Source organism: Lycium barbarum, chromosome 2 (assembly GCF_019175385.1).
Source record: "Lycium barbarum isolate Lr01 chromosome 2, ASM1917538v2, whole genome shotgun sequence".
Lineage (NCBI taxonomy): Eukaryota > Viridiplantae > Streptophyta > Magnoliopsida > Solanales > Solanaceae > Lycium > Lycium barbarum.
Window position 1 is genome coordinate 87,787,122 of NC_083338.1, and position 16,242 is coordinate 87,803,363.

Genomic DNA, 16,242 nt, shown 5'->3' on the forward strand with positions numbered 1-16,242 from the left:
GGTTATTTAAACAGAATGCTTATATCAGAACATTTATGTCAAAATACTTGTGTCGAAATACTCATATCAGAATACTTATGTCAAATTACTCGTATCGGAGTTAGTATGTGAAAGTTACGGACATTTCAAAGCAAATCCATACGACAGATCAATTCGAAGGAATCGAACGGTAGTTATAATATACGTATACCTTTTGGATAGCACGATAGATTGTGTCGAAACAAAACCTCTGGAATTATTTTTGCATATCAAAATATATTATAAGACTCATCCTAATAATCAGACGTACTATCAGAACATTCGTAACAAATTACTCAAACAAAATACTCGTATCCGCATACTTATGTCGGAATGCTTATATCGAAGTACTTATATCAAAAAGGGCATATCGCGTGTCAAATCGTAATGATGTAGTCGGGCAGGATCATGGTAAGCGTATGTCGGATATCATAATGAGTTACGGGAAAATAATCCTTCTTGGGTCGTTTTCATATTCCAAAATAGTTTACAAGGCTCAAGGGAATCATTAAAACAATTTTCCTTTAGTAGTTAGAAAGATAGTTGAAACGTTTCATTTTATATTGTTCGAAATTAAGGCAACAGTACAACAAGAGGCAACGCGGGAATAGTGGGAAACTGACTGCAACACAAAATTTCATACTTTTACAGACACTCAATAAAGTATTTAGAATAAGTATCATTAGTAGTTAAAATGTTTCCTTTTAAAATCGCTTGAAGTCAAGTTACAAATTGCAATAAGGGTGGAATCGGAAATAGTGGGCCCACCTCGGGCCAACCGAGGTGGCCAACACAAATTATGTGTAAGAAACTTTATGGAGTCGCTTATGATGGTTTTAAGGTAATCGGATTTTGTTTACACAAGTTCTAGGTATTTCGAAAATTTTCCTAGCCAATTGCAACATAATTAGTTCAATTCCACTGAATGGAAAAAGGGGCAAATTTAGTCGCGGATTCCGAAGAGTAGAGTACTCCCCGAGGTCCAAATTCAAACCTAATACATCTAGGACATGCCAAGAGAAGGAAAGGTGGAGCTTTACATACCTTTCTTGCCTGTTTACGCTCGCCAAACCTCAAACATCGTTTCGTCCGAAACCTACAAATGGTCACATTTACCAAATGTTACTATAAGGCTTTTGGCATCCAATCTTGAATTAGTACTTGTCTACCGAAATTTCGGCAGCACCTCACCTATAAATACGACACCCCGAGAATTCAACTCGGCCAAAATAATTCAACAACAACCCAACAACAACAACAATCACAATAAATTACAATATGTCACAACTAAACTTCTTTCCAACATAATGCAATAGCTTTCATTCCGACTTCGCATTTTCAAATCAATACCAACATGATCATATTCATTACTAATCAAGATCATTACAATATAATTCGGAAACATTTCATATCATTTCCACAATATATTCACAAGATATACAAAATATACAACTTTCCACCAAAGCCATAATTCATTCAAAACTTCTAATCTTAACATACTTATTCATAACATGTTTCCATCTTCTAATTTTCATCAACAACCATCCCAACTTGCACCTTAACAACTTCATTTCCATAATATCATAAAATTATACTAAGATGACCTATCCTTCTACATTCCATTTCTATACCAACTTAAACCATTTAACCATCATTTGCATTATAATGATCACAACAACACAACTAACATATTAAACAAAATTAATTCATTTCCATTTCAACTTCCACATACCACACGGCCATACCCTATATTTCCAACTTCAACCAATTTCATTCAACTTTCATTTCCAATACAAATTCCACCATAACCACAACTAGATTACAACATGAAATTCAACTCACATTGTCTATACATTAACACACACACACGGCCACATGTTCATATGCATACCCACTTTGCAAACTTCCATATTTCTATGATTTCTACTCATTTCCACATATTACAACATAAACAAACCTTCATAACATATAAAAGGAGATGAAATCTTACCTTTCTTCACAACTTCTCCCCTTAACTAAGGTTGGGATTTTATTCCAAAGAGTGATTCTCTCCTTCCAACAATCATACCATGTTGAAGAGGGCCTTCAAATTAGTGGAAATACATGAATAAATAATTTTTTTGGAGAAGATTTATGATCTTCCTTTTTCTCCTTCTTTGGCCGAAATTGGGGTGGTCTTTTTGTTCTTCAAGTTTCTTGAATTTTCTATGGGTTGAAGACTTAGTCATCTTTTATAAATTGGTCAAATGAATTAATTTTAAATGGGCTTGGGCCATTCATCTTATGGCCGGCCACCCTATGCTCTTGGGCCTCTCCTTCTAATTTTTTTTTTGAGCCCAATTGCTTATGAGCCACATTTTATAATTCACGAAACTAATTTCCGAAATTTCAATTTTTGCCCTTAGCCTCCCTCGATATTTTCGCGTCAATATTTTTCATACACAAGACATATATATCGAATAAAAATCAAATATAGCCTTATTGCTTACAAATCAAATTTATTTCGAATTTTCCGAGTATGCCAACATACGGGATATAACATCCTCCCCCCCTTTAGAACATTCGTCCTCGAATGTTCAGCTAACCTTTCGGGGAGGTCTTTGCCCTCCCTTCAGAGTGTTCCAAATGTTACAATTACTATTCCCCTTTATGTACTTGCTTCCTTTTTATTCCCAAACATCGTTGTACTATAAATTTTCCAGCCTTAGCTAGTGGTGGAACTGGTATCATTCTACTTTGTAATTTCTGTACCACGTCTTTCGCTTGTCTCCTAAATTTCGTTCAGTCAATGTCTTCCGTATATCGCAACACTGACTACCGGGGCCCACCTGCCGATCGATACAGTCATAAATGGGGTTTCATATACATACATATACATTTACTACCATTTCGCTTACAAATCATTCCCTAAACGCTTATTCAAACTTACTCTCATCTCAAAGTTACGTTGCTCGGTCCTCTTTCCCATCGGCCTATTCTACCTTAATATACCCGACCTCTATAGGGTTTCTAGTCGCTCCGCATATTCTAATTTCCTTTGGATCATCCTAACTCCCTATTTGGCTGTTATATCTACATTTATGAAAATTTCAGTACACTTCCCAGAGGGTCACCCATCCCAGAATTTCTCTGGCTCTAGCACGCTTAACCCCGGAACTTTAGTGAATTTTGCTACATTAGTGCTGATATAATCACGTTCACTACCCCGCACGAGCTTTGTCACCTAATTTAAGGCAGGTCGGGGTCCTAACAATTTTTGAAAGGTTCTCGCAGCGGGTCCCACTCCGATACAGAGAGGGCCCTTTATTTTCCTGATGATGTAACTACTACGTTAGCCTTTTTGATTTTCAACATTCACTTTTTATCTGCGTATACAATTACTTTAGACAGTTCTATCGATTTGGGCCTTATCTCCGTTTTACTAGCAATCGGGGAAAAAATATATGATAAAGCAGAATCTGGATCAACCAATGCATATATATATTTAAGAAAAAGATTGATAGTATACCTGTAACCATGTCTGGTGACGCCTCTGGGTCCTGTCGGTGAGCCAAAGCATATACGCGGTTCGAAGGACCGCTGAAACTGGGAGCTCCACCACGACCTCTGTCGCGGCCCGCTGCTGTCGACATACCCTGCCCCGTAGGGCGTATGGCTGCAGAAGGGGAAGATGAGCCAGCAGCTGAACCAGTGAGCTGGGCTGAACCACCTGGACCGCCCCTATACGGACACTCCCTCATCGTATGTCCTTGACGGCCACAAGTAAAACAGGCGCCAGTGGCACGATGACACTCACCAGGGTGACGCCTCCTACAATGAGGACACCGAGGTATGGATGGCCCCATCTGACTGAAACTCCCATTTACTCGCGAACTCGAAGCCATGGAGTTCTGGCCTGCTCCTGAGTACCCTGGGCTATCAAATCTCCGGCCTGTAAACTGTGGAGGTGCGCTCTGTGCCGGCTGGGAAGACTGTCTGCTAGCCTGCTGCTGCTGTTGCTGCTGGGGCTGCCTGCCCCGAAAGTCCCCAGAATACCCAGCTGATCTGGCCCTCTTGGGCCGTCTCCGATCCTGGCTCCTATCGGGCTGCTGTCCCCTATGCCGGTCCTCCATACCCTGGGCGTGTGCCTGTATACGGGAAATATCCATACCGGACTGAGCGTCCAACACCAAACAACTGTCGACCAAATAATCGTCCAGTCCCACGATATACCGGTGCATCCTATCAGTCATAGTAGCTACCATAGCAGGTGCATACCTAGCCAATGAGTCAAACTCCAGGCTATACTCCCGGACACTCCTACCATTCTGTCTCAATAGCAAAAATTTGTCGGCCCTAGCCCGCCGTAGCTCCGGAGGCAGAAAATGGCTAAGAAAAGCCTCAGAAAACTCATCCCAGACTGCTGGGGGAGCGCCGTCGCCTCTGTCCAACTCCCAAGACTCGTACCAATTAGCTGCTACATCATATAACCGGTACGAAGTCAACTCGACTGACTCTGTCGCAGAAGCCTTAATCAAGTATAACGTGCGCCGCTTCTTCCTGATAAACTCCTCGGGATCCTCCTCGGGCTTTGTCCCGAAGAACTCTGGAGGACCACAGGTCAGGAACTCACGAGCTCTCGAACTATCACGTCTGTCTGCCCGATCCCCTCTCAATCCGTGGCCCTGAACCTGTCCCGCCACAAGTCTGGTCAGCAACTGGACCGCCTCTCCCATAGCCTGATCCTCAGTCCCTGGCCGTGGGGGTGGAGGCTCAGGTACTGGAATCTCGGGAGCTGGCGGTGAAGCCGCCCCCCGATCTGCAGCTGCTGCTGCTCCAATCTCCTCTAAGTGTGGCGGTATAGAAGAGCCCTCTGTCTGGGGCAAAATCTCCGGAGCAATATGTGCATGGGCCCTGGTAGTCCTCTGGGCCCGACTAGTCTCTCCCACAGCTGCTGACTTGGCCTTTTGGGCCGCTGTCGCCTTTTTTGGAGGCATAACTGCAATTATAACATTCTGTTAGGGAGGAGTCATCCTGATAACACAGCTCTATCGCACGATCTAAGACAGAAAGAAGGGTAGTATCCTAAATGCCCTGTAGCCTCCTGTTTATAGGTGTGGTGCACAACACACCGATAAACAAGACTCTACTAGACACGGTCTGTAGACATTCCGAGGACGGACCGCTCTGATACCACTTCTGTCACGACCCAACCCCGTAGGCCGTGGCTAGTGCCCGTGCTGGACACCCAAACGTACCCAATAACCCAAACCAGCATACAAGCAGAATATTTAAATATAAAAATCAATTGGCGCTGCTAGATATCGCAGATGAACAGATATGGCACGTGGAAGCCGATAAGGCCATCACAGATCGTAACAATTCAAAACATATACAGAACCCACATGTATGTCTACAGACCTCTACAGAACATAACAGAATCATAAGACGGGACAGGGCCCCGTCGTACCCCTGAATAATATACATCTATACAATAGCAGAAGACTGTACCAAAATATAGGCTCTGGATAAAAGAGCGCTCCAAAATAGCAGAATAAGATCCTAAGCGGGCGGATCAGCAAACCTGTCGTCTGTACCTGCGCGGCATGAAAACGCAGCCCCCGAAGAAAGGGGGTCAGTACGGAATGTGTACCGAGTATGTAAAGCATGGAGTACAGAAAATAAAACCATAACTGGGGCAATAGTACAGAAATAAATATATAATCCAAAATTTCCAAGGCGCTATTTCCAGATCACAAATCGTGTATACAGATTTCGGATGTCAGATAATGCGGGCCCGAAATATCGGGTCATATAAGCTGGAGTCACGTGTCAGAAGAAGTACAGACCCAGAATGTTAAAATGTTTGTTTTTCAGACACGGATCTTGTATACCGGCATCATAGGTCAGAGGAGATATAGGAAGTGATTAGCTTACCAACATATCAGAGTCATGCATAGGGCACAGGAACGTGGTCGCCACTCCTGCCTTTGGCGTCACCACATATCATATCTCAGAAGATTTCATATCTCCGAACATCTCCGTCACATAATACATCATATCATAACCACGGTAACCCCGGGGACATATCACACGCCGGGGAACCGGACACATCATACTTCGTATCATATACACGGTAATCGGGGACGGACATATACCACAGTACCCCGGAACCGGACACATCATACTTCGGAATTCATGTATGGAACCCGGCCCCTGACTAGGGACTTGGCGACCCATCCGCACGATACATACCGGCCCGGGATCCGGTGAAAGGGAACATAGCACATGCACGAGCAGAATAGTGAGTAACTAAATGTACATAAATCGAGACTCGATAGAATGATCGAACGTGCCATCAGAATGTTCATAGCAGGTTATTTAAACAGAATGCTTATATCAGAACATTTATGTCAAAATACTTGTGTCGAAATACTCATATCAGAATACTTATGTCAAATTACTCGTATCGGAGTTAGTATGTGAAAGTTACGGACATTTCAAAGCAAATCCATACGACAGATCAATTCGAAGGAATCGAACGGTAGTTATAATGTACGTATACCTTTTGGATAGCACGATAGATTGTGTCGAAACAAAACCTCTGGAATTATTTTTGCATATCAAAATATATTATAAGACTCATCCTAATAATCAGACGTACTATCAGAACATTCGTAACAAATTACTCAAACAAAATACTCGTATCCGCATACTAATGTCGGAATGCTTATATCGAAGTACTTATATCAAAAAGGGCATATCGCGTGTCAAATCGTAATGATGTAGTCGGACAGGATCATGGTAAGCGTATGTCGGATATCATAATGAGTTACGGGAAAATAATCCTTCTTGGGTCGTTTTCATATTCCAAAATAGTTTACAAGGCTCAAGGGAATCATTAAAACAATTTTCCTTTAGTAGTTAGAAAGATAGTTGAAACGTTTCATTTTATATTGTTCGAAATTAAGGCAACAGTACAACAAGAGGCAACGCGGGAATAGTGGGAAACTGACTGCAACACAAAATTTCATACTTTTACAGAGACTCAATAAAGTATTTAGAATAAGTATCATTAGTAGTTAAAATGTTTCCTTTTAAAATCGCTTGAAGTCAAGTTACAAATTGCAATAAGGGTGGAATCGGAAATAGTGGGCCCACCTCGGGCCAACCGAGGTGGCCAACACAAATTATGTGTAAGAAACTTTATGGAGTCGCTTATGAGGGTTTTAAGGTAATCGGATTTTGTTTACACAAGTTCTAGGTATTTCGAAAATTTTCCTAGCCAATTGCAACATAATTAGTTCAATTCCACTGAATGGAAAAATGGGCAAATTTAGTCGCGGATTCCGAAGAGTAGAGTAGTCCCCGAGGTCCAAATTCAAACCTAATGCATCTAGGACATGCCAAGATAAGGAAAGGTGGAGCTTTACATACCTTTCTTGCCTTTTTACGCTCGCCAAACCTCAAACATCGTTTCGTCCGAAACCTACAAATGGTCACATTTACCAAATGTTACTATAAGGCTTTTGGCATCCAATCTTGAATTAGTACTTGTCTACCGAAATTTCGGCAGCACCTCCCCTATAAATACGACACCCCGAGAATTCAACTCGGCCAAAATAATTCAACAACAACCCAACAACAACAACAATCACAATAAATTACAATATGTCACAACTAAACTTCTTTCCAACATAATGCAATAGCTTTCATTCCGACTTCGCATTTTCAAATCAATACCAACATGATCATATTCATTACTAATCAAGATAATTACAATATAATTCGGAAACATTTCATATCATTTCCACAATATATTCACAAGATATACAAAATATACAACTTTCCACCAAAGCCATAATTCATTCAAAACTTCTAATCTTAACATACTTATTCATAACATGTTTCCATCTTCTAATTTTCATCAACCATCCCAACTTGCACCTTAACAACTTCATTTCCATAATATCATAAAATTATACTAAGATGACATATCCTTCTACATTCCATTTCTATACCAACTTAAACCATTTAACCATCATTTGCATTATAATGATCACAACAACACAACTAACATATTAAACAAAATTAATTCATTTCCATTTCAACTTCCACATACCACACGGCCATACCCTATATTTCCAACTTCAACCAATTTCATTCAACTTTCATTTCCAATACAAATTCCACCATAACCACAACTAGATTACAACATGAAATTCAACTCACATTGTCTATACATTAACACACACACACGGCCACATGTTCATATGCATACCCACTTTGCAAACTTCCATATTTCTATGATTTCTACTCATTTCCACATATTACAACATAAACAAACCTTCATAACATATAAAAGGAGATGAAATCTTACCTTTCTTCACAACTTCTCCCCTTAACTAAGGTTGGGATTTTATTCCAAAGAGTGATTCTCTCCTTCCAACAATCATACCATGTTGAAGAGGGCCTTCAAATTAGTGGAAATACATGAAGAAATAATTTTTTTGGAGAAGATTTATGATCTTCCTTTTTCTCCTTCTTTGGCCGAAATTGGGGTGGTCTTTTTGTTCTTCAAGTTTCTTGAATTTTCTATGGGTTGAAGACTTAGTCATCTTTTATAAATTGGTCAAATGAATTAATTTTAAATGGGCTTGGGCCATTCATCTTATGGCCGGCCACCCTATGCTCTTGGGCCTCTCCTTCTAATTTTTTTTTGAGCCCAATTGCTTATGAGCCACATTTTATAATTCACGAAACTAATTTCCGAAATTTCAATTTTTGCCCTTAGCCTCCCTCGATATTTTTGCGTCAATATTTTTCATACACAAGACATATATATTGAATAAAAATCAAATATAGCCTTATTGCTTACAAATCAAATTTATTTCGAATTTTCCGAGTATGCCAACATACGGGATATAACAAGTTTTTAATGTGTTTGAATGAGGTCTATTCAAGAGTTAGAAGAAACATTTTGATGACTAAGCCACTTTCTGATGTTGACACTACTACTCTATGTTGATTAATGATGAAAGTAAACTTGAAGCACACAATACTAGTCCTTCTTTCAACACAGATGTTCCATCCTTTTCCACTGGTATACAGAAGCCCTATTCAAGTTCTTACCCGCAAGGGAAACAACATTATCCACGAAAGGTGAACTTTGATAACAAGAGGGACAATAGAAACAATAATAACAGCCTGTTTTGTAGATACTGTAAAAAGCATGAGCATCTCATTGGAGACTAAAAGAAACTTCAATACATTAATAGTCTCAATAACAATTCTGCAAATGGTGGCAATTTAAACCATAACAATTCTTCCAATCAGTATAGAAGAACTGTTGCTTGTGTACAGGGTCCAGCTGTTTAAACTAATGCAAAGGCTGAGGGTTCAGGCAAGTATAGCCAATTTTGAAGGGAAGAATACACAACAGTTTTCACCAGAACAGTTGAATCAGATGATGAACATGCTCCAGCAAATGAGAAATGCTATGCACTGAACAGGGCACACCAGACACCACCTATGCTGGTTTAGTAAGCACTTCTAATTTTAGTAATTATAGCTCTTCTTCTTGCTATATGTCTAGGGTAGTTGATAATCCTTGGATGATAGATTCAGGTGCTAACAATCACATGACACCAGTTAAATCTTTCTTGACAAACATTATCCCTCTTCCCATTTCTTATCTCATTAGTCTCCCAAATGGATATATGGTGAAGGTTACTTGTACTGGTACCCTTACTTTATCATAGGAACTAGTCTTGAAAGATATTTTATTCGTTCCCTCTTTTAGATATAACCTGATTTCTTTACAAAAATTATTGTGACAATTCAAATGTGGGGCTTACTTCACTGTTTTTAATTGTGTTCTACAGAGCCTTTCTCTGAAGAGGCCACTGGAGCTTGGTAGAGTGTCACAAGGACTATAGATCCTCTATCCTACTTCATTTACCCTTACTCAATCTGTAAATACCATTGCAACTTCTGATTGCATTGTTTATAAAGCTGCTTTGTCTTCTACTGTTTCTCATAAAAATGTATCTTATTCACATTGTTTACCATCAGTTTCTTGTTATTCCGTTTCCCATGATGATGATTTGATTTGGCATCTTAGATTAGATTATATGCCTTATAATAAAATGAAATCCATTCCTTTCCTCAAAGATAAACTATCTAAGAAACAAGATTTCCTTTGCAAGATTGGTCTAATGGCCAGACAGTAGAGGCTTGTCTTTCTTGAAAGCTCCATTAAAACCACTTCAGCTTTCCAACTCATTCACATTGACCTATGGGGTCATAACCACTCATATAATAGTTATAAGCATTGTTTAACTATAGTAGACGATTACTCTAGAGCCACATGGACTCATTTGCTTTCCACTAAATCTAATACTTTTACTCTCATTAAATCTTTCATCCTTATGGTTCAAACTCAATTTCATACCTCTGTTCAAATAGTTAGGTCAGATAATGCATTTGAGTTTGGTTCAAGTTCCTTGGCAACTTCTGTCTTCTCATCCCAAGATATTATTCATCAGAATCTACTCCCCACACTCCTCAACCGAATAGTGTAGTAAAAAGAAAACTAAAACATCTCTTAGAAACTACAAGGTCCTTGTTGTTTCAATCTAAACTCCCTCTTAAGTATTGGGGTGAATGTATTCTCACTACCACATATTTGATAAATAGACGCCTCACCTCTATTGAAAAATTCTACCCCCTATTCTCTTCTATACAAAACTGAACCTTCTTATTCTCACCTTAAGCCTTTTGGTCGCCTTGTATTTGCTATTGTCCCTAAACCTTACAGGGATAATTTTAAGTCCACATCTATCGCATGTGCTTTCCTTAGTTACAGCATGACCAAGAAGGCATACAAACTCCTTTATATGGCCAAGCATGTTGTTTTCTTCTATAGGGATGTTCAATTTCAAGAAACCATATTCCCTTATTCCTCTCCTTCTCACCTTTCCCTTTTTCCTCCTTTTGATCCCATAATTGTGGATTCTTCCACTATTTCACAACAACTTACTCACCCTTCCTCCCATTCTTCTGGCTCTCCCTTTCCTATTCTCAACCTTGTTTCTCCTCTTAATCCACCTAGTCATGCTTCTCTTGTTTCTTCCTATCCTATTTCTTCTTATGATAATTCTTTTTCTACTACTACTACTTCTTCTTCTTCTTCTACCTCTTCTCCCCCTACAGCCTTGAGAAATCCATCTAAGGTAACTACACTTCCCTCTTATTTGCAATAATACCATTGCAATAATGTTTCCACGACCAAGGATTCTTCTATCCCTATTGACTATGCTTTAATTGAGCATCAATTTTATCATCAGGCTGTTTCTAACCCTACTTAGCCGAAAGCTATGCTTAAAGAGTTTCAAGCTTTGGAGGCCAACAATACATGGACCATAAATCAACTCTTCTTATGTGGAAACCATGAGAACTAGTGAACGAAACTGGTGGATTTTATATGATATGCAGCTAATACCTCCTCAGCTGTGCTAGCAACAACATCAAAACCAATGTAAGAAAAGAAGACTGTCGCAGAGCCAGCCAACAACCCATTTACTCCAAAAGAGAAGTACCTAGAAACTGAAAGAAATGCATCAGTCCAAATGTTAGTGGCATGTAAGACAGTAAAAGCATATATAAAGAACCACTTACCCACTAGAAACTTCATAACCTGGCCAGGCAGTCTTACATCCCAAGTAAGCACCAGCTACGACAATAAACACTAGAGCACTAATATTGATGGTTGTAATTATGGCTTGCGCAAGGGAACTCTGTATATGAGATTTTCCAATTGCAGGAGTACAATAACAGTGCAGTTGAAGACAAGTTAGACAATAGATAAAGGAAATGGAAGAGAAGCTCTTTTAGTGAGAAAAGGATGCACCTCCTTGATCCCGGTGCATAATAGGGCAGTGATAATGACAACTAAGATTGCAGCACCAGGGTCTACTAATATACCAAAAATGGTTTGACGAGCCAAAATTATTCCAATATTTATATGAATATTTTGGGTGAACAAATATTTTCACTCCATGAGAAAGTTGATAAACTTTTATCTTGCCTTAATAAGGTATCTACTTCTGATAAGGAGAAACAGAAGGAAGTTGTTGCTACTCCAAGTATACAGCCTCCTCCTGAGATTCATGATTTTAAATTAAAACCTTTATCAGATTTAGAAAAACTTTAAGATGAAGACTATAAAAAAAAAAGTCTTAGCTGGAGAATCTCAAAGTCCAGCTAATATAGAGGACTTTGCACAATTTGCGGCTCAATTTCTTGGCCAAGCGGAAGAATCTTCCAGCCCTACATAAGATAAGGGCTAGTCACCAATGAAGTGACTGGTTGGACCCGCCACTAGGCGACTACTTTAATAAAGAGGGAATCTGCTTTAATAAACCAGCTTTAATTATTAGGATTGTAATAATTATGTTTTCCACATTGGTCACTTTCGGCCACTTTTACTTTTTACTTTTTCTTTTTATCTGGCCATAATGTTGTCGGCCATTTATTTTTTAATTTTGTTGTTTAATATCCATGATCCGTTATATAAGGATCATTCTTCTCAGTTGAGAGGCAAGTCTTGGAACCCCCAAGCACAAGCTCTCTCTAACTCTCTCCCTTGTAAAAAATCTTTCTCTTATAAATAAAAGTTTGTTTATATAAATCTCCTTCTGCTGACCACAACCTCCATTCTTAAGGTATAATTTTATTTTTCTTTTTATTAATTTTATTTTAATTCAGTTCATGTTTAGCCTTATAGGCTAAATATTCCGTTGAATTACGTCACACTAGACTACTGAGGTCATGGTAATAATGCTTTGATGCATCATGATCGAAGCCAAAACATGATGTTCAAGGTTAGGTAGAAACTGACCCAGGTGGACTGTTCATAACCAGGCGGTGGTCCTGTTGTTGGCCCGCTTAGCCGAGGATGGCGTTTTAGGGCGTTTGTTGGACTTGTTCTGGTCGGAACAATCCTAACGCCAGGGTCGGTGACCTAGTAAAACTGTTGTTACCTAGATGACATCATGCGGCGGCGCGATCCTGCTGTGAGACTGGTATCAAAGCCATGGTGTTTCAGTAGTAATAGGTGATGTAATTCAACAATTTCATATCATGAATTTTATAAATCGAAAAGAACTGTTAAAAACAGTAAGAAAGAGGAATATGATACTCCTCAAGAACTCAATCTCCTTAATAAATGGACGATACCTAAAATAGAGCCCAGATTAATATATCAGATGGGTACTTTTATTATTATTATTATTATTATTATTATTATTATTATTGTTGTTGTTGTTGTTGTTGTTATTCTTATTATTGTTATTGTTATTATTATTATTATTATTATTATTATTATTATTATTATTATTATTATTATTATTATTAAGTAAAGTCTTAAGTATTTGATTGGATTTAGTTGGCATTGAAGTTTAATTTAGGATTGAGACATGTTTGATTTGACATTAGCAATGAGTTTGTAGTACTATTTGTTTGGAGTCCAGCTGTCCCTGTAATTAAACGTGTGGTCTAAAGTGCACATAAAAATGGGAGTTTTACAAGACTACCCCAAACGGGATGACAAAAATTATCCGCTAATACTCATTGAAGGAGCAACACCTCCTCAAAATGTTTTTACTGAAATATCAGAAATTGAACAGATCCCAGATGGGACAATTAAATTAAGATTTCATGAACCAGAATCTTTATTAGAAGATAATGAACATAATAGTGTTCGATCTGGTATACCTTGATCTATGTCTTCTTGTCGATCTTATATATCTCCTATTGATTATATTATGCAGTCTCCATCCAGGGCTTCTACTTCTCAGATCAGAGATATTAGTTCTAATAGAATTAGTAATTCTAAAATTGATCAGGATCATATTGTAACCGGTATACAAGACCCAAAATTAACTGCGTCAGACATGGATTTTCCAACTATTTAATAGATCAAGTCCAAAAAATAGATTTTAGTCGGGGCTCACCCGCAAGATTGCAAATCAGTAAAGAGTTTCATACTCCTAAATGGATACCATTTAGAAAATGATTTTTTGATAATTTTAAACTAGAAGAAACAATGGTTTTCCAAGAAGAATTTTATAAAGATCTTTCCAAAGCAAATAAGATTATATCTTTTGTGCCTTGGTTTATGACAAAATATCTTGCTAATTATATTTCTGTTTTAGAAAGAGATTATAAATTAGCTAGTGGGGAAGTTGTTCTACTGTATTTCCTCCACAACAATCTTTTCAAATAGAAAAAGATTTACATTTTGCTGCTTTTTCAAAATTGATTGAAAGTGATAATTTACCTGTCATGACCAGATATATTAATAATATGGTTAGGCAGCAAAATTATTCCAATATTTATATGAATATTTTGGGTGAACAAATATTTTCACTCCATAAGAAAGTTGATAAACTTTTACCTTGCCTTAATAAGGTATCTAGTTCTGATAAGGAGAAACCGAAGGAAGTTGTTGCTACTCCAAGTATACAGCCTCTTCCTGAGATTCATGATTAATTAACCTTTATCAGATTTAGTAAAACTTTTAGATGAAAAATTTAAAGGTTTAAAACTCAGTCCTTTAATAGCAAAGGACGATGCATATTTGTCTGATATTGATTATAAGGCTCGCATAGCATCAGATATTAATAAAATTGATGAATATTATGCTGTTAAGCCTATTCAGAGGATGTACTACTATCCTCGACCAACTCCTCAAGATGTTTTATTAGAGGAGCATGAACATGTTATTTCCAACAGTTATAGTGGTAAGGAAATATATGAATGGAATATTGACGGTTATACTGAACGTCAAATTTATTATACTATTCATAGGAAGTTAATGTACAGCACTATCTGCAAGGTTCATAAAAACACTGAAAGAGTTATTGCAGATATGATTATAGCTGGTTTCACTGGCCAGTTAAAAGGCTGGAGGGATAATTATTTAACCGCTACACAACGTCATTCAATTTTAGGCGCTGTTAAACAGGAGCCTGGCCATGACGCACCTGTACCTAATGCAATTTATACACTGGTTATTAATATTGTTGAACATTTTTTCGGAAGATAGTCCGATAATAGTGAATCTATTCGTACCATGCTTCAAAACCTAAGATGTAAGACCCTAACCTCATTTAGGTGGTATAAGGATGTTTTTCTTTGCAGGGTCATGGAATTACCCGAGAGTAATGACTCTCACTGGAAGTCCAAATTCATAGATGGACTCCCTCCTCTTTTTGCAGAAAGAGTTAGGAAAACTCTTAGAAAAGGGGATAGAAGTATTAATTATGATTCTTATACTTATGGAAATTTAATTGGTACTTGTATGCAGGAAGGATTAGCCTTATGTAATGAAATTAGGCTCAATCAGCAGATTAAGCGCCATGGTCTTAATGAAAGACAACAATTAGGAGAATTCTGTGGACAGTTTGGATTGGACGTCCCACAATCTTCTAAAAAGCCTCATAGGCATAAGAAAAGTATAAAGACTTCCAACAATGGAAGGAAAAGCGCTTGCAGAAAAAAGCTAGGCGCAAAAAGACTTTCAAGGAAAGGAAGGATTTTATTAAATCCAAAAATCCAAAAGTTTGTTATAAGTGTGGCAGAGTAGGTCATTTTTATAAAAATTGTAAGGTTAAGGAAAAGATTAAATCCCTTAACATAGATGATGACCTTAGAGAATCTTTATATAAGATTTTGTTAAAGTCAGACCCAAAACCAATGAATGATTCTGGTAAGGAGAGTGATACTTCATCCAACCCTTCTTCAGATGAAGATATTAGGATATAAGATGAAGAAAGTTATATCTCGACTAGCTCGGATGATGAGTGTCAGCCATGCCAATTAGGGCAACCTTGCGTTAAACCTAAGGAAGATGATGAGTTTTATAAACTTGTTTCCCAATTTAGCGAAAACAGTCTTCATGTTTTTTATGGTAATAACCTCTTTGACCTCCTTAAACATATTAAGGATCCCAATCTTAGGTCCCAGATTATAGATCAAATAGGTTCAAAACAGCAGCCCCAAGAAGAACCAACTGTTGTAGAAATTAGAGAGCCTACTTATACTATGGCTGGAGTCAAAAAACTCCTTCAAGAACGCCAGAATATTATAAGTACACCGGCAACCACTCAAGACTTAGAAAGAGAGGTTCATAACCTTAAGCAAGAAATTTCCACCCTCAGGAAACACCAGACAACTCTAGAT

At 38.1% G+C, this 16,242-nt stretch overlaps 1 long non-coding RNA gene across 1 annotated transcript; it reads right to left on the bottom strand.

The window, feature by feature from the left end:
• Positions 1–11,458: 11,458 nt before the first annotated feature.
• On the bottom strand, positions 11,459–12,008 carry LOC132620791 (uncharacterized). The gene is made up of 3 exons (XR_009575225.1): positions 11,909–12,008; positions 11,677–11,795; positions 11,459–11,597 (listed from the first exon to the last, which is right to left on the bottom strand). It is a non-coding gene; the product is annotated as an uncharacterized LOC132620791 (long non-coding RNA).
• Between the last annotated feature and the right edge of the window lie 4,234 nt (positions 12,009–16,242).